The sequence below is a fragment of the Rana temporaria genome, chromosome 10, assembly GCF_905171775.1.
Source record: "Rana temporaria chromosome 10, aRanTem1.1, whole genome shotgun sequence".
Taxonomy (NCBI): Eukaryota; Metazoa; Chordata; class Amphibia; order Anura; family Ranidae; genus Rana; species Rana temporaria.
Window position 1 is genome coordinate 63,100,843 of NC_053498.1, and position 25,018 is coordinate 63,125,860.

Genomic DNA, 25,018 nt, shown 5'->3' on the forward strand with positions numbered 1-25,018 from the left:
AGCTAGAATGAATTAGATGAATCAGCACTGTGTGTCTACTTGCTTTGTCTGTCTAAACTCTTATTGAAAAAATGTAATTTACATGCCAGTCCATTCAAATAGTAAAGACAAAAGAGTATAGATTTAACCAATTTAAAGCTATTGTAAAAACATTTAGATTAATTAATACAACTCATCAAAACTCTAATCTTGCCTTAATCTGGTATTTAAAAAAATGGGCAAAGTGAGCTATGTGAAATGCTGATACCTTTCATATGTCCTTGTGAAAAATGAGTCAGTTGTATCTCTGGAGACCCCAACCCTTGCAACTGTGAGAACAGTTGTCTTTGTCCTCAGTATACAGCGTTATATAAAGCACGCCAACAAAGCACAATAAAGCATTTGTTAAAATAAAAAGCAATATATTGTCAACCTTCTATGCTACTTGATTGCATACCCCTAAATCTTCTAAAAGGGTAACTCCACATATTACAATGCTAATAAAAATGATATTTGCTTTTCAATCTTAAGCACTGTAATGGCTGTATGATTGGCTCACTGATTTTCCCAAAAGTCAGCAAAAAAAGATACAAGTCAGATTTTAGGCATCATCTGCAACAAAAAACTCAGTTTTGATGAGATTCTTCCAAAGCATAAATCACTTCTAAAAGGATGTTGACACTGCAATGTTCCCCATTAGAACACTGCATCAGCTGATTAATAATGAAAAAAGTCACACCTACTGTATTTAGATTCATTCTGCAGGCACCAAACAACTTTTTCTTCAAAGCAGAAACAAGTAGAAATCTGCAATCAGGTTTGTTAAAATCCCTGCAATGTACATTGGTCACCCAACTTGGTAACCTTAAACTGTGTAAGAGTGGCAAGGATGTGGAATTCCCTTCCCCAGGCGGTGGTCTTAGCGGGGAGCATCGATAGTTTTAAAGAACGAATAGATAAGTACCTGGACGACCACAACATACAGGGATATACAATGTAATACTAACTTTTCTTAACAAAAGTGGAGTCGCTCTTTAAATAAATGTTGACTTGGAGAGGACTTAAACAAGTGAGTTACCCCAGTAAAACGTTTAGGTTCTGATCCCTTTCTATAAAGACTGCTCCTTATCAATAATAATGGGCCAAAAATAGTTGTATTCCATTAATACAAATATGTACTTGTTCCTCTTCAAAATTCTGTGTATAAACATGTGGGTTTAAAAAAAACATTTTTAAAATTGTATAAAGCCTTTGGAAGGGACATATGGAAGGTCTCGAAAGCTTTCATCTTTAATAAGTTATTAAACAAAGGTATCACTTAAACTACAAACTCTCTCCTAGCAGTTTCTGAATGACTATACACTACCTGCGGAGCAAGCACAGTGCATTGTACACTCCAGCTCAAAGGCAATGCAGCCAGTGCCAGACACGATGTAACTCCTCTTTGCGTGCGGAGGAAACAGCGAGGGACAGCTTTGATCTGTCATCACTGGAGTCTTAAATAGGAAGGTGAGTACAGTTCTGATTTGACTGATAAAGCTCCCCTGGCAGGGTTGTGTTTTTTTAAACCTCTGTCACTTCTTGGACAGTTTGCCCTGCATGTTAATGTTGTTAGTGACGTAAGAAAGTTTGCCAGAAATAGATTTAGATTTAGAATTGTGAAGGAGCCTGCATTGCAGGTTACAATAGTTTATCTCCAATATTGTATAAATGTAATGCATAGATGATGAATTCGTGAAAAGTATGATAGATGGGCAGGGGTGGACTAACAACTCATGGGACCCCCGGGCAATAGTAGATTATGGAGCTACACGGTATACACACACACACACATACAGTATACTGTACATACACAGTATACACACATACATTATACATACACAATATACACACATACAGTATACACACACAATATACACACACAGTATACATACAAACAGAATACACATACACACACTGAAAAGGTACTAGAGAGGCGGGGCAGCTATGATCTTATTTATTTATTTTTTAAAACACAGATTTGTACATACAGTCCCTGGTTTTACTGAGGCTGGTAATCCTGATGGGGCCCCCTAGTGGCATGGGGCCCATGGGCAGTGCCCGAGTGCCCGAATGGTCAGTCTGCCCCTGTAGATGGGTATGGAGCAAATACATATTGTTTTTTTTCCAGCAACAGGTATCTTTACATTTAATTCCTGGCTGGTTTACTTGGCATATGGGGGGGTCCTATTTTGGTTGGGTACTGATCCCCCCACTTGTGCTATTTTATATTTCACTTTGTGAATCCTGGTTATCCACGGGGGGACTTGCTGTGTAAGCATGTGCTGTGGAAACATATAGGAGGTACGTGTGAATGGGCAATTATATGTATCTCTAGCAGAGCCTCTGTTTTTTGTTTTTTTGTTACTCCTGTCCTGTTGAATTTCGTTAATTTAATATCTCTTTGGAGATGTAGTGTGTGAATATACCGTATGAATTAAGTCAGACATATATTTATATATCACAGTCAAACAAAATCTCCTGTGATCAACAGTAGTGCGTTGGCAATAGAAGAAGCCTGGAATTTCTAAGACTCCCAGTACATGCACAGGCCCTCCAAAGTTCAGGTGATACCCAGCGGGAACACTTAAAAGGAATGAAGAGAGTGCACATCAACCTTGTGCATTTCAAGGGGAGATTCGTGGAAAAAGGGAGATCTCCCCTTAAAACGTGTCAGCCATCTGGAAGGTCCTCCGGCAATTCGGACACAGTCCTGGAGACCTGGTTGCTTTTTGTCCATTGTGGACTCTGATATGCTTTTATCATCCAGTTGTTTGTGAGTATGTTTTCTCCTTTTTGATTTTAATAATTATATTTATGTTTGTCCTTTTTTCTTTTATTAGCATTATTTTCTTTCTTCTGTGGCTTCTGATTAAGGCCTCATGTACACTTCTGCTGGTAAACGGACATTTAGGAGCAGTTGCCCATTTTTTTCAACTGTTCTTGAACTCTCCTTTATGTTATATTATCAGTACACTGGTTCGTTTATAGTCGTTTCTAGGCATTTGTGTTTGAACCCCAAAAAAATGCATTCAGAAGCTGTGTTTAGAGGCAGTTGAAGTGCCAAACGTGGTTAAACGTGGCAACTCGTGTTTAGCAGAGTTTTGTTTACAAAAAAAAAATTCTCAAATGCTTCTAGACGCAAACGCGGCTAAATGTGACTAAACACGGCATGTAAACACGGATAAATGGCCATTTTTAGACACTGGTTTCTAGCTGTCAAGTTAAATCGTTCAGGAGAGAACAACGTCCCATGTACATGAAGCCTTAACCACTCAACGGCCCTTGGTATCCGCTTTACGTCACTAAGGTTGTTGTTGCCTGGGGCTTCCCCCTCCTTATCATGATTTGTCTTCCGCATCTGTACACCTTCCAGCATCTCTAAATGGGTTGGAGGAAATATAATGTACATCTCCCCTGATATTGCTGATTTAACCCACCCTCACATCAATATGTATAGCAATATTCATTCTGATAGGAGTTTTTTTGACACTATAGGGCCCCTTTTACACGAGTGGACTGTCCAGGTCCACCTGTCAGTTTTTTCGGCGGACCTGAATGGAGGCTTCATGCAGGTCTATGGAGCGACGGATGTCAGCGGTGACCATGTCCGCTGACATCTGATCAGCTCCGATCTGCTAAAATCAGATGTATCGCAATATGTTTTTTCAGGAGCAGTGATTTTAATAATGCTTAAAGTGAAACAATAAAAGTGAAATGTTCCTTTAAATTTCATACCTGGGGTGTCTATAGATATGCCTGCAAAGTAGCGCATGTTTCCCGTGTTTAGAACTGTCCCTGCACAAAATTACATTTCTAAAGGAAAAAAGGTAATTTAAAACTACTTGCGGCTATAATGAATTGTCGGGTCCTGGCAATACAGATAAAAGTAATTTAAAAAAATGACATGGGTTCCCCCCCAGTCCATTACGAGGCCCTTTGGGTCTGGTATGAATATTAAGGAGAACCCCAAACCAAAAAAAATGCGTGGGGGTCCCCCAAATTTAATTACCAGGACCTTCAGGTCTGGTATGGATATTAAGGGGAACCCCTGCGCCAAATAAAAGAAAATGGCGTGGAGGTTCCCCCTAAAAATCCATACCAGACCCTTATCTGACCACGATACCTGGCAGGCCGCAGAAAAAGAGAGGGCATGAGAGAGCACCCCCCCCCTCCTGAACCATACCAGGCCACATGCCCCCAACATGGGGAGGATGAACATGAAAAATAAAAAGTGCTAATTTTAAGGGTTAATATGCAAGTTATTGTCCTAAGAAGTGTTTGGGGACCAGGGCCCTGCCCCATGGGACATGTATCAATGCAAAAAAAGTTTTAAAAACTGACATTTTTTCCGGAGCAGTGATTTTAATAATGCTTAAAGTGAAACAATAAAAATGAAATATTCCTTTAAAGGGGTTGTAAAGGTTCGTCTTTTATTTTCTAAATGGGTTCCTTTAAGCTAGTGCATTGTTGGTTCACTTACCTTTTCCTTCGATTTCCCTTCTAAATGTTTTTTTTCTTTGTTTGAATTTCTCACTTCCTGTTTCTCCTCAGTAAGCTTTCCTCCATCATCTGAGCGGTGGAAAGTAATTTAGAACAGCTTACTGAACACCTTACTGAGGAATTGTGCGATAGCGATTTGTGGGGAAATTCGTCATAAAAAAATAAAAGTAATGACAGCGACAATTCTGCAACTGAGCAAATTTCAGTGATTTTGAGTTGATTATATTATTGAATAATTTTTATTATGATTATATTATTATGTGTTATAATTATTTATAATTATTTATTATACAGTATTATAATTTATATATATTTTTTTTTAAATCATACCCGGGATGCCTACTACACTCTTGTTTGGTCAGATTTAAATTAGTTATTCCTAAGAATTGCAGGCCTACAGTATAAAACGCCAAATTTCCTTGCAAATAATTGTACTGCTTTTGGTACGTAATTCCAGACAGAATCATACCGCCAGGGAGGTTAAGGATATGCAAATAATCCTGTAACAGTAAACCATATATGAGGTGCAAGCTAGCCCACTTAAAATAAAAAGGGGGAAGAAGGGAAGGGATGAAGAGGGGGAGGGAGAAATAGAGGGGGAAAGGGGAATGGCCTGTCTGCGGTCCTAGCAGCAAACAAAATCAGAAAAAAGAAGATTAACACATGCCAAAACAAATAACACACAACCAATATTCCATAAGGTATGCCTACTTATCATTCTGGAAGTGTGCTGTCCATATTTTCCAAATGACATCAAACCTCTGCCTGTCACCCCTCCTATTTGCCATTAGGGAATCATATACATAGTGCATCCGTGTGATCAACAGAGCGTCCGACGCATTGGGAGCTCTATCTGCCTTCCAGTGTCTCGCAATGAGAGTCCTGGCTGCTAGTAGAATATGAGTTATCACCACTCTAAGATCAGGGGGGAACTTTTCAATACCTACATGGAGTACTGCCAGGGCAGGGGTAGGGCGAGTCAGAAATCCAGTAATCCTAGAAATGTAGGAGAAGATGGAGTTCCAGAAGCTCGTTAGGTGTCTGCACGACCAAAGCATGTGTAGCAGGTTACTCGTCTCTCCATAATTCCTCCAACACAATGGTGACCCAAGGTGTACAAACTTAGAGAGCCTGTAGGGAGTCAGATACCACCTAAGGGCAATTTTTTGGGTAAGTTGGTACAAGTACTCGGGCAAATGCTTGGTATCGGTCCCGATACCAATACTAGTATCGGGACAACCCTAGTGATAACAGTACCTTGCTCTCAAGGATAAAGAATCTTCCAGGTCTTCGCCAGTCGGAGACAAGCAGGGAGGCGCGGAACGAACCAGTCCAGATTTACGAAGAGAGGACGACACCACCGTAGAGCAGACCAATTAAGGGGGGGAGGGGGTGGATAAGGGAATGAAAACAAAATCAGAGAAAAATAGTAGAAAAACAGGTAATGCAATAAAAAAAAACTTGTCCAAGCAAGAACTTGAGGGCAGAGCTGCTGCCCATAACTGAAGGGGTAAACAAAAAACTGTGTACAAAGTACACCAGGTCATAGCGGGAACCTTGAATGTTGAAAGCATGCTTGAACTTGAAGAGGCAACTTACGAGTTGCGCTTTTTACCGCTTTTCTACTTCGACACCTTTTGCCATTCAAATTGAGCTTTGAGTTTCTCAGGAGGTGAGGGGCCTGCAGGTGTCTGGTCCGGGAGTATATCCATAGCTCGAAGCAGTGCAAGACCCTCCTCTATATCTGTCACTACCGAGTTTTTCCCATCATGCGTGACAGTGAGTTTAACTGGGAAACCCCAGCGGTAAGGAATGTTATGGTTACGCAAGGCCTTGGTCACCGGGATCAAAGATTTACACTTTTGCGTTGTCAATTGTGACAAGTCCGCAAAGAGTTGAATTTGCGCAAATTGCTCTAGGAGTTGTGTCTTACGGAATGTCATCATGAGCTGCTCCTTAACATGATAAAAATGCACACGCATCAGGACATCCCGGGGTATATTATCGGGGAGATGGGCCGGCTTAGGGAGCCTGTGTCTGCGGTCTATCTGCAATTCTGACACAGGAACAGAGGGGAGGATCTGCTGAATTAAGTCACGGGCAAATTGGTGCAGCTGCACTGGGAGCACCGTCTCAGGGACTCCTCTAATCTTGACATTGTTCCTCCTTGACCTGTCCTCGAGGTCAGCTACCTTTGCCCTAAGCCAGGCCAGTTCTTCTGAGTGATCGGAGTGAGCATCAATCAGGGTGTTATGAGAAACAGCAAACTCTCCCATTTTCTCCTCAACATGTGTGACCCGATTACCCAGCTCCCCTATCTCAGATTTAAAGTTGCGCATGCAGTGCATCATGTCAGCATGCATGGAGCTGCGCAGGGAGACCAGCATGTCTTTTAGAGTGGTATCCGATACTGCCTTAACCTGATGTGGGGAAAGCAGTAAACGGATCCACTAGCTCCCTCGTGTCCTCCATGGAATCCTGCCCAGAGCTCACTCTCCTGGCATCTTCCTCCAAACAGGGCTTAGACTTCGCAGGACTCCTGGAGAGAGGGGTGGATGCTGCTGGGGAGTGCTGTGACGAGCCTGCCTGCAGGACTAGAGCAGCCGAGAGCACCTGAGCCGGAATACCTGCACACACTACCCGATGAATCCATATACAGGAAGCGGCCAGTAACATAAAGGATTACTAAGATACAGTGGATCGAAAAAAAAAAAAACCATGCGGTTTAGTATTTATGCATATGAGCGTATCATTTTTTTTTTTGGTGGGGGAGTGGATCTCGGGTGGGAGTTCTCACACTTTTTTCCCCAGGACTTGACCTCTGGTTGACATCCTAACAAATCTCCACCCACTTTTCTGACTAACCTGGACTGAGTCTAGGTCATGTAACTGAAGTCAACTTTAAAGGAATTTGGTGCTAATACATATAATGTGTAGAGCCATTATTGTTTATAATGATTATTTATAATACATTGGTTGACTGGGGATCATCTTCTTTCACACATACTTTAAGTTGACACGCTTTTATTGCCACATCAGCCCAGTCACAAATATACTAGCTGATGAATGTTATCAGAGAGCAAGTGCAATGCCTAGGTTTATTAAGCACGCTTTTGCTGAGCTTTTATTTTTTCCTGCATGTCGCTAGACATGAACCACTTGTTTTCATGAAGGGTAAATGATCCCTATCAGTGATGAATTGCAACTGCTCTTTGTGGCTTTGTTTTCTGTTGTGACAGTGATAAACATGTCACTTGTATACATGCATAAGGTTATTTATTTTTTTTCAAAGCCAAACTGGATAAGCATTTTCCCCTAAAACTATGAACCAATACATTTTAAATGTACGCTACTTTATTGAAGACCATTTTGCCAGAGCATTAATTTAATCAAAAAATTAATTTCCACAAGATTATATGTGCAGTAAACATATTGTTCATATGTAATTAGACACTCCCAGAAGTGGAGAGGGATATGATATGCAAAGAGGTAGGTGGGCTGTGCCAGGGAATTTAATCACCTGGAGTAGTCAAGCAAGAAGTCTAGCAAGTTCAAAGGCACATTGCAAGTGAAAATATAATTTATGAAAAGAAAAACACTGCAAGTAAGCATTTACAATACTTTTTAATGTTTGTACCTGCAATTCTTTTGTTGGTGAAGGGGGCTCCATTAAAGTGGTTGTAAAGGTTTGTTTTTTATTTTCTTTAAGCTAGTGCATTGTTGGTTCACGTACCTTTTCCTTCAATTTCCCTTCTAAATGTTTATTTTCTTTGTCTGAATTTCTTACTTCCTCTTTCTCCTCAGTAAACTTCACACCATCATCCGAGTGGTGTTTAGTCAGCCAGAACAGCTTACTGAGGAGGAACAGGAAGTGAGAAATTCAGACAAAGAAAACAAAGAAAAAATACATTTAGAAGGGAAATCAAAGGAAAAGGTAGGTGAACCAACAATGCACTAGCTTAAAGGAACCTATTTAGAAAATAAAAAACAAACCTTTACAACCCCTTTAACTAAATAAAGATTGCATGCAGTATTTAGATGATATGACACATTTTTCCCAAATACCGTACCATGTGCAATGCTTAAAATTACAATTTACTATCCCTTTATGTGATATTTACCTCCAAAAAGAAAACAACGCTTGGTAAATACCCCATAAAACAGCATTAAAGTCAATTCACAAAAGGAAATAAATAAATGCAAGCAGTAAAAAGTAGTGGTCCAGGCATGCGTAAATTAAGGAATGTATTTTATTGTAGCTGATTGGTCAGGAGCTGGCAGCAGCCGCATCCTTCTTAACAACCAGTAAATAGCAGGTTGTTAAGAAATGGGCAGCCACTGCTAATTTCACTATTGTATCTATGGGGACAGCCATGGTTGTCATACAAGCTGGATTTCAAACATATCTGTCTTTGTTCATCTCGATTATGGTGGAATGACAGGATCTGTAGTTAAAGTGGAGGTCCAGTTTAAAAGAAAAAAAAAAATCAAAGTCAGCAGCTACAAACACTGTAGCTATTGACTTTTAATAAGGACACTTACCTGTCCAGGGTGCCCGCTATGTCAGCAGCCGAAGCCGAGCAATCGCTCGGGTCTTGGCTGCCCCGCTGCCATCCTCGGTGAGGGAATCAGGAAGTGAAGCATTGTGGCTTCACTGCTCGATTCCCTACTGTGCATGTGCGAGCCACACGGCCCTATGTGAATGGGCGGATGTCTCCTGGGACACACACAAGATCCCAGAAGACACCGCTCCCCATTTCCCAGGAGGCAGCGTGACGAGGAGAAGAAAGAAGACCCACCACGGACAAGGACGTGGCAGATTAGGAGATCTGCCTAGTAACAGCCACTTGGCTGGTAAGTTTTTTTCTAAAAAAATGTTAGCCTTTTTGGCAATTTTTTTTTTTATGGTGGACCTCCGCTTTAACACAAGAAAGATACAGGTGTTGTTTACGCTTTCTTTTCATTTAAAGAGACAGAAACACTTGCTGAAAATCTTATTAGCCTAGAATAAAAACTAAAACTAACATGCCCACCACATCTAAGGACATTTTTTTAATAATTTAGATTATGTTAATTCTAAGATCACTATAGATCACTCAGTGACCACCCTTCTTGTAAATCAAAAGTTATGAATTTTCTGCAGCCCGCAAGAAGATATGAGCTCAGGCATCCTCCAAATTCAACTCTATTTGAAATTCCACTTTGTGCTATTTTAAAGTTCAATGGGCCATGTCATTCCTCATGCTGCAGCACACATATACAAAGGGGCAGGATGCTGGTGATGTCAGAGCCCCTATATGGACACATGCCTACATTTAGCCAATGATATTGACTAAATAAGGGGACTGATGTCATCAGCATCCGACGACCCTTTGTTTACATGTGCTGCTGGGTGTGGAGTCACCCAATGGTTGGATTTAAAAATAGCGTGAAGTGGAAGTTCAGATAGCCACTTGAAGACCAGGCTTTTTCTGGTACTTTTTGTTTAAAAGTTTAAATCAGTATCTCTTGTTAGAAAATTACTTATAACCCTCAAACATTATATTTTTTCTTAGCAAAGACCCTAGAGCACAAAATGGAGATTGTTGCAATTTGTTATGTCACACGATACACAGGTGACATTTTAAATGTCTTTGCAGATTACCTGTTTAGAGTTACAGTGAAGATCTAGCATTATAATTATTGCTCTCACTCTAACGTTTATGGTGATACCTCACATGTGTGGTGCACACCATTTACAAATACATATGCAACTTATGTATGCGTTTGTTTCTGCATGCAAGCAGGGAGAGATGGTGGCACTTTAAAAAAAAATCTTAATTATTTTACTTTTATTTAACATTTTTACGCTGTCCCTGTAATTTTTTTATTTTTCTTTATCACTCTTATTCCTCTTACAAGGAATGTAAACATACCTTGTAATAGAAAAAAAGATGACATGTCCTCTTTATTAAGACCTCAAATCTATTTTTTACCTTTAACCACTTAAGACTCGGACCATTATGCAGGTAAAGGACCTGGCCCCTTTTAGCGATTCGGCGCAGCGTCAATTTAACTGACAATTGTGCGGTCGTGCGACGTGGCTCCCAACCAAAATTGGCATCCTTTTTTTCTCACAAATAGAGCTTTCTTTTGGTGGTATTTAATCACCTCTGTGGTATTAATTTTTTGCGCTATAAACAAAAATAGAGCGACAATTTAAAAAAAAATGCAATATTTTTTACTATTTGCTATAATAAATATCCCCCAAAAATATATATATATAAAAAAAATCCTCAGTTTAGGCTGAAACGTATTTTTCTTCATATTTTTGCAAAGAAAAAAAACGCATTGAGCGTTTATTGATTGGTTTGCGCAAAAGTTATAGCGTTTACAAAATAGGCAATAGTTTTATGGCATTTTTTCTAATAATTATTTTTTACTAGTAATGGCGGCGATCAGCTTTTTTTTCCGTGTCTGTGACATTATGGCGGACACATCAGACACTTTTGACACATTTTTGGAACCATTGTCATTTTCACAGCGAAAAATGCTATAAAAATGCACTGATTACTGTGAAAATGACAATGGCAGTGAAGGGGTTAACCACTAGGGGGAGCTAAAGGGGTTAAGTGTATCCTATTGTGTTTTTTTTACTGTAGGTGGTGTGGCTGGACGTGTGATGCCACTGATCGTCATTCCCTATGACAGGGAACAGACGATCAGTGACAAGCCAACAGAGAAGAAAGGGGAAGGTTTATTTACACTCACCTCTCCTCGTTCTTCAGCTCCTGTGACCCGATCGCAGGACACCGGCGGCGATCGGGCCCGCGGGTTCCGTGGGCGCTGTCACGGAGCTCAGGACTAGGTCGCGAACACGCTGTCGGTGGCGCGCTCGCGACCCACGACTGGGCTCTTAAAGGAGATGTACATGCCTGTGCTCAGCCGTGCCCCTCTGCCGACGTATATTGGCGTGAATGGGGTCCTCAAGTGGTTAAAAGCAAAAGATAACAAAAATATTTTTTTTTATCTTTTGCTTTAAAACTTGTTTACTTCCACCCTATATCTGAAGCAATGTCATGATGTTGCTCTGGTCTTCAAGGTCATAGAGATGATCAAAGCGAATCTACTCTTTGTGACCAGCGGGTTGCACCTTCGGATTTTTTCTCGGAGGAGTCAATGGAAACGGTAAGCCAGAGAAACACTGTCTAGCGGTAGATGGGTGTCCCCTCCTGCTACTTCTGAAGCATTCCAGCGGCTCATGAGCCACTTGGAAAGCTTTCAAGAGAAAGCCACCCGCCGGCTGAAAAAAACAATACCGGGGCAGTGTTAATTTTGGCAACAAATTTGGATTTTGTTTAAGTCTTAGTCTTAGGACTAAAGGGGCATTTTAGTTTTAGTCCCATGTTAGTCTTCTGCAATTGTTTTAAATACAACTAAATCTCCAGTATATTTTAGTCAACTTAAACAAATTTTAGTCGCCTAAAATCGAATGGGTGTAATTAAATTGTAATGCATTAGTTAACATTTCTCTACAATTTCTAAACTCATTTACTGCTGGAGTGAAAAATCTAGTATCCTATCTAATATCTAATATCCTATTGAGGTATGAACATGCACTACAGACCAGTGTTAATTTTAGTAAAATTTAGTAAAAGTAAAATTTCAGTTCAGTTTTAGTCTTAAGCCCTGTACACACAATCGGATATCTGATGAAGTCTAATCCGATGGATTTTTTCGCCGATGAGGCTGGCTTTCATCTGTCTTGCCTACACACCATCAGTTGAAAAACTAACCGTGCCAAAATGCGGTGACGTAAAACACTACGACGTGCTGAAAAAAATGAAGTTCAATGCTTTCGAGCATGCGTTGACTTGATTCTGAGCATGCGTGGATTTTGACTTACACACAGACAATTGTTTTTTTCTATCGTTTTTTTATCAATAGGAAAATTTTAAAACATGTTCTATTTTTTTTCACCGTCGGAAAACAAACCGAAAACAGTTCATCGGTCTGTTTTCATTGGACAAACCGATTGTGTGTACAGGGCTTCAGTCTTTTGACTAAAATGCCATTTTAGTTTTAGTCCCATTTTAGTCATCTCAATAGTTTTAGTTTCTAATCGTATTTTAGTCGACTAAAATAGTATTCATTTAGTCGACTAAAATGTTTAAGTCGTCTAAATTAACACTGTACCGGGGTTATGGCTGCTATTTTTAGCCATAATCCTGGTAAACCTATTGAAAAACACAAAGTATATACAGTATATGTACAGTATATGTAATGCGGTCAGCAAGTGGATAGAGATAAGTTTAGAGGATGCCCAAGTCCATTTCTGCTTGTGAGGCTCTAAGCAAGTTTGCAGCTCAGACTCTGCATATCCTCAGATCTGGGTGCAACTGAACTTACTTCCATTACAAAGATTATACTGCTATATATGTACCAATATATTTAAATATCACCAAGGGTAAGTAGAAAATAGGAGAAAAAATATCTTTCTTGTCCTTTTTCATTTTAGATATGTAGATTAATGTTGCTGTGCAGATAAGCAACAGTGTAACAGACCTAAATCTTTTTTTTGTCTGAGCTGAGATGTTTGCAGTCTTCTGTAAATTAAGTTTCAGCTCTCTTTAATAACTGCTTTATTTTGTTTTCGTCTCGTCTTTGCTTGCTGGATGTCATGCTTCCTGCTGGGTTGGGTACTTAATTAAAACCCTAATTAAAATTGATCTCATCATTAGCATGCACCTGCTCTGGCTTTTCCTCTCTCAATATTACATTGTCCTGTGAAGGTAGTGGCTAGGTTCTTAAGAAGTCAACCCCAGATGTCACCTCATCCTGTGACAGACTTCGAAACACCTGTATGATCCTGATTTGCAATTGTTAGTGACCTGTACACAGAGCGTGTGTATGACTGCATGTATCTATAGGTCAAACTGTGTCGTGCTTCTGCTATCACTAATTTTAATATCTCTTAATAATCACCTCTTCAGGAAAACATTTTCCAGTCTCCCAATGGCATACTTAAAATTCCATAGCAAATGCTGTGTTAATGATAGCTAATGACCAGACCTTGCTTACAAAAAGCAGCATGCTTTCAGGCTCATTGTATTGCCTTGGGTGGGGCCTTTATGATAAGAGTGTATGCTTGTAAACCTAAATGGACTTATACGCAATAGAGAAGAACTTTCATTTGCATGCATTATTTATTTAATTGCTTCATATTTTTCAGTGTACACTTTATGCATGGTGTGTTACAATAGCTATCCGGAGCCGTATACAACTATTGCATGCACATAATTTGTCGTTCTTGGGGGAAAACACGATTAAGTTAACCATAGATGGATCAAAATTTGTCCAGTTCTGCAGGGAATCTTAGGCTGCTTTCACATTGGGCGGTGGAGCCGCGGTGACGGTATAGCCGCGCTATTTGCAGCGCCAATATACCGTCGTATTTACCGCGATATTTGGGCGCTAGCGGTGAGGTTTTAACCCCCGCTAGCGGCCGAAAAAGGGTTAATACCGCGGTATCCCTTTGATTTCAATGGGAAGGCGTGGTATAGGAGCGGTAAACACACCGCTCCTATACCGCTCCAAAGATGTGGCTAGCAGGACTTTTGGAGCGGTCCTGCTACCGCACCGCTTCAGTGTGAAAGCCTTCGGGCTTTCACATTGAAGCCTGCAGGGCGTGATTTTTTCATGCGGTATAGCATCGCTATTTTTAGCGCTGTACCGCATGAAAAATGCCTCAATGTGAAAGGTAGAGATGTACAGAACTGTTCGCCGGCGAATAGTTCGCGGCGATTTGTGCGTGTTCGCGTTCGCCTATGCGCGCGAACATATGCGCTGTTCGATCCGCCTCCTATTATTTATCATTGAGCAAACTTTGACCTTCTATCTCACAGTCAGCAGACACATTCCAGCCAATCAGCAGCATACCCTCCCTCCCTGACCCTCCCACCTCTAGGGCAGCATCCATTTTAGATTCATTCTGAACCTGCATTCTTAGTGAGAGGAGGGATAGTGTTGCTGCTGCTGAATTGATAGGAAAATAATAGCTAGAGTAGTGTTTTCAGTGTCCTGAACGACTCATCTGATCTCTGCTGTAAGGACAGCACCCCAAAAAGCCCTTTTTAGGGCTAGTAACTCCAAAAAGCCCTTTATAGGGCTGGTATATCAGTCTTCTTTTTTCTCTGTAATCTAATTGCAGTTGCCTGCTAGGAAGGCAGTGTGCGTGTGTCAGGATCACAGCGTACACTGTGCCCAGTGCCACCCACCACCCATCTATCTTGGTGGCACAGTCGATAACATAAAAAAAAAAAAATATTACTGCAATATAATTGTAGTCAGTTGCCTGTCTGCCAGTGTGTGTCAGGGTACAGCGTACACTGTGCCCAGTGCCAACCACCACCCATCTATCTTGGTGGCACAGTCGATAACATTTAAAAAAAAAAATTATTACTGCAATATAATTGTAGTCAGTTGCCTGGCTGCCAGCGTGTGTCAGGGTACAGCATACACTGTGCCCAGTGCCACCCACCACTCATCTATCTTGGTGGCACAGTACATAACATTTAAAAACCCCAAAAAATTTACTGCAATAGAATAGTAGTCAGTTGCCAGCGTGTGTCAGGCTCATAGTGTAAACTGTGCCCACTTGCCCAGTGCCACCACTCATATATCTGGTGGCATAGTATATTAAATTTAAAAAGAAAAAACACAATTTTGACTGCAATAGAATAGCAGTTAATTGTCTGCAGGTGTGTGTCAGGCCAACAGCGTCTACTCTGCCAACTTCTGCCAGTGCACAGTGTCACTCATATCTGGTGTCACAGTAGCTTGCACGCATAGTACAACTAAACAAATAAGAAAAAATGACTGGCAGAGGCAGGCCACCCCGCAGGGGCTGTTGTGGTCGTGGTGCTGTGATTCCCTTTGGCCCTAGAATAATGCCCAGTGTTCAGAGGCCACGTACCCTGAACTCGAAAATTTCTGAGGACATAGTTGACTGGCTAACACAGGACACCCAATCTTCTACAGCTTCCGCAAGAAACTTTGACGCACCATCCTCCTCCAGCTCAGCTTCGGGTACCTCTCAAGTTACCACTCGCCCACATGCCGCCACCACCAACACTAGCATCACAGCTGCTTCACTTGATCTGTCAGAGGAGTTATTTACACATGAGTTGGAAGAAATGAGTGATGCGCAACCATTATTGCTAGAGGTTGTAGATAAAAGGGATATGACTCAGTCAGGCAGCATTACACACATGGAGGTATGGTGTGATGATGATGTACCCGCTGCTTCCTTTGCTGAGTTGTCAGATACAAGTGAAGCGGTTGATGATGACGATGTGTCCGGGGATGTCACGTGGGTGCCCACTCGAAGAGAAGAAGAAGAGGGGGAAAGTTCAGATGGGGAGACAGAGAGGAGAAGGAGACGAGTTGGAAGCAGGGGGGGGTCGTCGCAAGGAGCTAGTGGCACAGTCAGACAGCATGTATCGGCACCCGGGGTCAGCCAGACAGCACGCCAATCAACGCATGCTGTTGCCACCACCAGAATGCCGGCATTGCAAAGCTCAGCAGTGTGGCATTTTTTTTGTGTGTCTGCCTCTGATAACAGTGATGCCATTTGCAACCTGTGCCAAAAGAAACTGAGTCGTGGGAAATCCAACACCCACCTAGGTACAACTGCTTTGCGAAGGCACATGATTGCACATCACAAACGCCTATGGGATCAACACATGATGAAGAGTACAAGCAGCACACAAGCTCAAAGCCACCATCCTCCTCCTGGTGCAGCATCTTCAATCATGTCAACCACTGCTGTCCTCCTTGCCCCCTCTCAACCATCCGCCACTGTGTCTCTCACCTTGAGCAGTTCCTGCTCATCTGCCCACAGTCAGGTGTCTGTCAAGGACATGTTTGAGCGTAAGAAGCCAATGTCACAGAGTCACCCCCTTGCCCGGCATCTGACAGCTGGCTTGTCGGAACTCTTAGCCCGCCAGCTTTTACCATACAAGCTGGTGGAGTCTGAGGCCTTCAAAAAATTTGTAGCTATTGGGACACCGCAGTGGAAGGTACCCGGCCGAAATTTATTTTCACAAAAGGCAATCCCCAACCTGTACTCTATTGTGCAAAAGGAAGTCATGGCATCCCTGGCACACAGTGTTGGGGCAAGGGTCCATCTGACCACTGATACCTGGTCTGCAAAGCACGGTCAGGGCAGGTATATCACCTACACTGCGCATTTGGTAAACCTGCTGACGGCTGACAAGCATGTAATGCGTGGCTCTGCAGAGGAGTTGGTGACACCGCCACGACTTGCAGGCAGGTCTGCTGCCACCTCCTCTACTCCTCCTACTCCATCCTCTTTGATAACCTCCTCGGCTGAGTCCTCTTCTGCTGCTGCGTCTTGCTCCACATCAGCTGCACCCCCCCCAGCTTCCCAGGGGCTATTCCACATCACGGATACGACAGTGTCACGCCGTCTTGGGGTTGACTTGCCTGAAAGCAGAGAGTCACACCGGACCAGCACTCCTGTCCGCCCTGAACACACAGGTGGAACAGTGGCTGACTCCGCACCAACTGGAGATCGGCAAAGTGGTGTGTGACAACGGAAGCAATTTGTTGGCAGCATTGAATTTGGGCAAGTTGACACATGTCCCGTGCATGGCACATGTGATGAATCTGATTGTACAACGCTTTGTGCATAAGTACCCAGACTTACAGGATGTGCTCAAGCAGGTCAGGAAGGTGTGTGGCCATTTCAGGCGTTCCTACACGGCCATGGCGCACTTTTCAGATATCCAGCGGCGAAACAACATGCCAGTGAGGCGACTGATTTGCGACAGCCCGACACGTTGGAATTCAACACTCCTAATGTTCGACCACCTGCTCCAACAAGAAAAAGCCGTCAACGAGTATTTGTATGACCGGGGTGCTAGGACAGCCTCTGCGCAGCTGGGAATTTTTTTGCCACGTTACTGGACGCTCATGCGCAATGCCTGTAGGCTCATGCGTCCTTTTGAGGAGGTGACAAACCTAGTCAGTCGCACTGAAGGCAGCATCAGCGACATCATCCCATTTGTTTTCTTCCTGGAACGTGCCCTGCGAAGAGTGCTGGATCAGGCCGTAGATGAGCGTGAAGAGGAAGAGGAAGAGTTGTGGTCACCATCACCACCACCAGAAACAGCCTTATCAGCATCACTTGCTGGACCTGCAGAAACGCTGGAAGAGGAGTGTGAGGAAGAGGAGTCAGAGGAGGAATGTGGCTTTGAGGAGGAGGAAAACCAACCACAGCAGGCATCCCAGGGTGCTCGTTGTCACTTATCTGGTACCCGTGGTGTTGTACGTGGCTGGGAGGAAGAACAGACCTTCAGTGAGATCAGTGAGGACGAGGAACGGGACATGAGTAGCTCGGCATCCAACCTTGTGCAAATGGGGTCTTTCATGCTGTCGTGCCTGTTGAGGGACCCTCGTATAAAAAGACTGAAGGAGAACGACCTGTACTGGGTGGCCACGCTACTAGACCCCCGGTATAAGCAGAAAGTGCCTGAAATGTTACCAAATTACTGGAAGTCGGAAAGGATGCAGCAGTTCCAAAATAAATTAAAAAGTATGCTTTACACAGCATACAAGGGTGATGTCACAGCACAACGGGAATCTAACAGTGGAAGAGGTGAAAGTAATCCTCCTCCTACCATGACCATGCCGGCAAGGACAGGACGCTTTACAGACGTGTTGTTGATGGAGGACATGCGGAGCTTTTTCAGCCCTATGCGTCGCCACAGCCCTTCGGGGTCCACCCTCAGAGAACGACTCGACCGACAGGTAGCAGACTACTTCGCCTTAACTGCAGATATCGACACTCTGAGGAGCGATGAACCCCTTGACTACTGGGTGTGCAGGCTTGACCTGTGGCCTGAGCTATCCCAATTTGCGATAGAACTTCTGTCCTGCCCCGCTTCAAGTGTCCTTTCAGAAAGGACCTTCAGTGCAGCAGGAGGTATTGTCACTGAGAAGAGAAGTCGCCTAGGTCAAAAAAGTCTAGATTACCTCACCTTTATTAAGATGAATGAGGCATGGATCCCGAAGGGACTGACAGTGGGCGATACATTTGACTAAAGGCCTGATGAGATGAGCTACCTTGGGCTACAAATGTTCCACACGCTGCTGTATTTTATCTCTGCATGCCGGATAACTTGCGTGACTTATCCGCCACCAACTAGGGTTCAAGCCTCAATGTTTTAGTGCACTTTCTGCCTGAAAAACATCAATTTTTCTGGCCGCTGCTACAGCAGCAGCTGCAACAATACCTAATTTTTCAGGCATGTGTACATGCCTAATGTTTCTGGCCTCTGGTGCTGCACTGTGGCTGCAAAAACAAAACCAAAAAAAAGCACATACGTGTGTCAATTCCCCTTCGTGATCGTTACCTTGTTGTGGTGAAGGGGCTTGCGTATCACAATGAAGCGACCACCTCTATGAGTGTGTTGGCAATGACAATGTTGGCACACCCCAGATGATACGGTCGTTGCGTTATTGTGATCAGACCAAAAGCGATCGGCTGGATAATTTTGCATAGAAAAAACATTAATTTTCTTTGTGATCATCTAAGGTGATCATTAAAGCCTACTAGGCCAACAATGGGCCCACACTGCAGAATCATTGTTTTCTGGGTCACTTAGCTGTCACTGAACTATCTCAGCACGACCATAGGCTTTGAAAAACCCCCATCGCCTGCAATTTCCAAAACGTTCATTGACGTCAGTGAGGACAAGGAACGGGACATGGCTAGCTTGGTATACAACCTTGTGTAAATGGGGAGTTTGCGGTTGTGCAAATGGACTGTTTGCAGGTGTTTGCGGTGCGTTAAACGGGGAGTTTGATCTGTCAGAGTTTGGTCTGTCACTGTGAACCCTAACCCTATTACAGACAGGGTTAGGGTTAGAGATAGGGTTAGGGGTAGGGTTACAGATAGGGTTAGGGTTACAGATAGGGTTAGGGTTAGGGTTACAGATAGGGTTAGGGTTACAGATAGGGTTAGGGTTACAGATAGGGTTAGGGTTAGGGTTACAGATAGGGTTAGGGTTACAGATAGGGTTAGGGTTACAGATAGGGTTAGGGTTACAGACTGTAACCCTAACCCTATCTGTAACCCTAACCCTGCCTGTAACCCTAACCCTACCCTAACCCTAACCCTACCCTAACCCTAACCCTAACGCTATCTGTTACCCTAACCCTACCCTAACCCTAATGCTATCTGTTACCCTAACCCTATCTCTAACCCTAACCCTAAATGTAACCCTATCTGTTACCCTAACCCTATCTGTAACCCTAACGCTATCTGTTATCCTAACCCTAACCCTATCTCTAACCCTTACCCTAAGTCTATCTGTTACCGTAACCCTAACTCTATCTGTAACCCTAACCGTAACCCTAACCCTAAGCCTTACACTACCTGATCGATATAACATCATACTTGATGTTTTAGAGCACGTTATTCCAAACAATTTATGAATGTTAGGTAATTTATGCCCTTTATGGATTAAAAACGGACTCTGCGACAACTACGTCATTTTCCATGGGAGTTTTGCCATGGATCCCCCTTCGGCATGCCACATAGTGTTGAGCGGAATACGCCATATTCGATTTCGCGATATATCACGAATATATAGCCGAATATTCGTGAAATATTCGCTAAAATCAAATATTCGTGATATTTAAAAAAAAATAAAAATTGCGAAATTTCGCTAATGCGAATTTATTGCGAACATTTTGCGAATTTTTTTTTTTTATTTATTTATTCTGATTGGCTCTGATGCAAAAGAAGGGCGGAGAAAGTATTCTCGAATATTCGGAAATCGAATATTCAGAATATTTTATCCAAAAAAAAATGTTGTGAAATATTTTGACAGCTGTGGTAGGAGAACTCTGATTGGCTCTGATGCAAAAGAAGGGTGGAGAAAGTATTTGCGAATATTCGGAAATCGAATATTCGCGAATACTTTCTCCACCCTTTTTTTGCATCAGAGCCAATCAGAGTTGTCAAAATCTCGCAATCAATTTCGCATTCGCATTAGCGAAATTTCGATAAAATATCACCAATATTCGATTTCAGAATATTCGCAAATACTTTCTCCACCCTTCTTTTGCATCAGAGCCAATCAGAGTTCTCCTACCACAGTTGTCAAAATATTTCACAACATTTTTTTTTTGATAAAATATTCCGAATATTCGATTTCCGAATATTCGAGAATACTTTCTCCGCCCTTCTTTTGCATCAGAGCCAATCAGAAAAAAAAAAAATCGCAAAATGTTCGCAATAAATTCGCATTAGCGAAATTTCGCAATTTTTTTTTTATATTCGGAATAGCGAATATTGGCCGCGAAATTCGAGATATTCGCGAATACTCGAATATGCCATATTCGAGCCGAATATTCGCAATACGAATATTCGTGAGCAACACTAATGCCACAGTCCAGGTGTTAGTCCCCTTGAAACAACTTTTCCATCATTATTGTGGCCGGAAAGAGTCCCTGTGCGTTTTAAAATTCGCCTGCCCATTGAAGTCTATGGCGGTTCGCGCATTCGCGAATATATGCGCAAGTTCGCAATCGCTGTTCGCGAACGCAAATTTTTAGGTTAGCGACATCACTAGTGAAAGGGGCCTTATTAACAACTTTTGTTGAACAGGAATGTTGGAAAAGTATCATTTGATCAACCGTATTATGTGTATTCTGATAGCCGAGGAGTCCAGGCTAGAGTCCACGTCGGGAGGATTCCTCCACCCACATCACTTTTGTGGCTGGGGGGATCCATTTTTTTTTCAATCCGCCCACTGGCTGAACTAAACAAAAAAAAAAAAGGATCCATCTATGGGCAGCCTAATGCCTTGTAGACACGACAGGTTTTCACAACGAGAAAACTGTAATTTTTTATATTGGTCGAGAAAACGGTCGTGTGTATGCTCCCTAGCAGTTTTCTTATCAAAAAAACTGCCCGCAAAAAAAATGAAACCAGCTCTCTTTTTTCTCGCCGTGTTTCCCGTCAGTCTTTTTCTCATCGCGAAAAACGGTCGTGTGTATGCTTTTCCGAGGGGAAAAAAAACATGCATGCTCAGAATCAAGTATGCAGCCCAAAGCAGCCCAAAGGGTGGCACCATTTGAAAGGAACTTCCCTTCTATAGTCCCGTCGTACGTGTTGTACATCACCACACTTTGGTCGGACGTTTTTTGCATGAACGTGTCAGGCTTGGGAGGAATCACGTCAGGAAAAACTACAGCTTTTTGCACGCTAGGAAAACCAAGGCAATGCATTAGATTCCCAATCTAGAGGACTGTTATCCCTATCCTTGCCTCCTTGATAAAAATGACTATCTCTCATGGTCTAGTCCAGCTACTAGAAGAATCCTTGAAATAGTCTTTTTTGTATCAGTGAACACTCATTAGCATGACCAGTACAAAGTGAAGAACTTTAAATACCAGAATAAAGAATGTGGTATACCTAACCCATCCTGCTCTGTATGGAAAAAGTATCTTCAGTATCTTCTGCTCATTTCACGTGTGAGGGCCAGCCACTGAAATCAATGATCTGCCCTCAAATACAACATGAGGGAATGCTCAGAAACAAGTAAAAAAGCAGGCACACGGATGCACCTCGAGTTGTGAATACGCCCTTAAATTGGCAGTCAGTTTGGGTAGGAGATCAATCTGGTACTGCTTTCTTCTGAAGAAACCCTTAGAACCTCTGGAACAACCAACTTCTACATAAATTGAATGGATACTTACAGTGTGCTAAGTTGGGCCAGTGTAGGTATTCAAGCAAATATTTCCTGGAGTTCAGCTTAAAGAGGAAAATGTGGGAAAACCTGCCAGTATCAGCGAGATGTATAGAATATGTTTTATTTTATTTTATTTTGTTCTGACATATACAGAACTTTGGAGTATTGTTAGTAAAAAAAAGTCCTACCTTTTACTGCTGTCTGAGTGACAGCCAATAATGATGAGTTGGAAACCATTAGTGGGCAGTACACATTAGACATGTGCACTGCCAGAAAATGTGTTTCTTTTTAGTTTTGGTTTAATTTTTTTTTCATTTTTCTAATCATTCATTATGATTGATATTTATTATTTGAAATAAACTCGTAACGTCGGAAAATTTTGAATTAGTTACATTCCATTTGTATAGATCAGGCATGTCCAAAGTCCGGCCTGCGGGCCAGTCGCAGCACGCGGCTCGGTTTTGAACGGCCCACCGGCCTGGTTATCTAAACCAGCTATTCTCAACCAGTGTGCAGCGGGATCAGGGGAGAGAAGGGCTGTCAGATGAGCCCATCCCCCTGCCGAACAATACATGGCACTGTGAGAACCGTCAGCCTCAAAAGTGAAAGTAAACAGTGCAGGGGAATGTGCTGTGCTCTCTGGTTCCCTCTACAGTGCAGTACCCGGCTGAACGAGGAAACAAGGTACTGTGCTAATGTTTAAGTCTGTGAAACCTGATGTATTGGGGGGCTCTCTGGGCACCCTGATGTATGGGGTAGCTCTCTGTGCACCCTGATGTATAGGGGGGCTCTCTTGGCACCCTGATGTATGGTGGGGGCTCTCTGGGGGCCCTGATGTATGGGGGGATCTCTGTGGACCCTGATGTAGGGGGGAGGCTCTCTGGGGACCCTGATGTAGGGGGGAGGCTCTCTGGGGACCCTGATGTATGGGGGAAGACTTTCTGGGGACCCTGATGTAAGTAGAGGAGGCTCTTTGGGGACCCTGATGTATGGGGGGAGACTCTGGGGGCCCTGATGTATGGGGGAGGCTCTCTGGGGACTCTGATGTAAGTGGAGGAGGCTTTTTGGGGACCCTGATGTATGGGGGGGAGACTCTGGGGACCCTGATGTAAGGGAGGGCTCTCTGGGAGCATTCGTCTGTGTGTCGGGAAGGAGTTCGACAAAGGCAAGAGAATTCTTGTTGGGCATTGTGTATTAGTGCTCGAACAAACACACTTAGACCAAATTTTAATGGTAAAAAGAATGTCAGGCAAAATGGTTGGCCCTCACGCATGTTCACTTCATCAAATCTGGCCCTCTTTGATAAAAGTTTGGATACCCCTGGTATAGATGCTGCATTTGTTTTATCGATAATTCGTAACTTTGGATAAATTAGAATTTTTTACGTTCCATTCATGTAGATGCAGTATTTGTTATGTTGTTATGTCGATAATTCGCAATAATTCAAAAGAAAGAAAATCTGAAATCCGAAAATTCTACATTCAGATAATTTTATTATAATTAAAATATTAAGTTTATTAACTATTATTATAGTTATTTTATTATTATTTATTAATATGATATTATTATTATTATTATTATTATTATTATTATTATTATTATTATTATTATTATTATTATTATTATTATTATTGTTATTATTATTATTATTATTATTAATAATAATAATAATAATAATAATAATAATAATAATAATAATAAAAATAACATATAATAATAGGTATAAACTATTAAATTATAAGCATTGTAATTTCCTTTGGCTGTTAGTGAATGTAACTAATACAAATGTATCCAAATTTTTACAAATTATCTGAAATAACGAATGCTGCACCCAAACAAATAGAACATAATACAAAACAATAATAAATAATAAATAATAATAATAATAATAATAATAATAATAATAATAATAATAATACTAATAATAATAATAATAATAATAATAATAATAATAATAATAATAATAAAAACTATAACAATAGTTATAAACTATTAAATAATAGGTATTGGAATTTCCTTTCAAATTTGGCTTAATTTTGAATTATTTTTAACTTCAGATAAATTCCTGTTCCTTATATTCACTAAAAGCCAAATTTGAAAGGAATTTCCAATACAATACCTATAATTTATTGGTTTATAACTATTATTATAGTTTTATTATTTATTATAAAAAATGATATATAAAAAACTATAATAATGGACAATATACATAATATTTTAATTATAATATAAATTATCCGAATGTTTTTTGTTCTTTCAGTATTTCTCATTTTCAGCTTTTTGTTCTTTCAAATTTTCAAATTTCTGATTTTTGTTCTTTCGAATGTTCAGATTTTCAACCTTCGGATTGTCGTTCTTTCGAATTTTTGTTCATTTAGAAAATCTGTTCTCCAAAAAAAATGTTAAACGGTCTTTCATTAATTTGGGTGTTTCTGAATTGACGACTATGCCGAATTTTGACGAAAATCTAATTTGGAACAAAACAAGTTACTATGTCTAGTACACATAGCATATTGCTAGAACTCCTCCATACCACAGAAGGAGAATTTTTTAACAGATATTTCAACTCAACTGTTTTTGTTGTTTTTTTGGTATGATGCCTGCCATTGGAGTCCATCAAGTCTGTGGGTGATTTGGATTGATCATCATTCGGATTTGGTTGGAGTAGAGCAAGCCACATATGTTTTAAAGCTGTCTTTGACCCTCTGTAACAAGGAGTCACAGAGATCTGG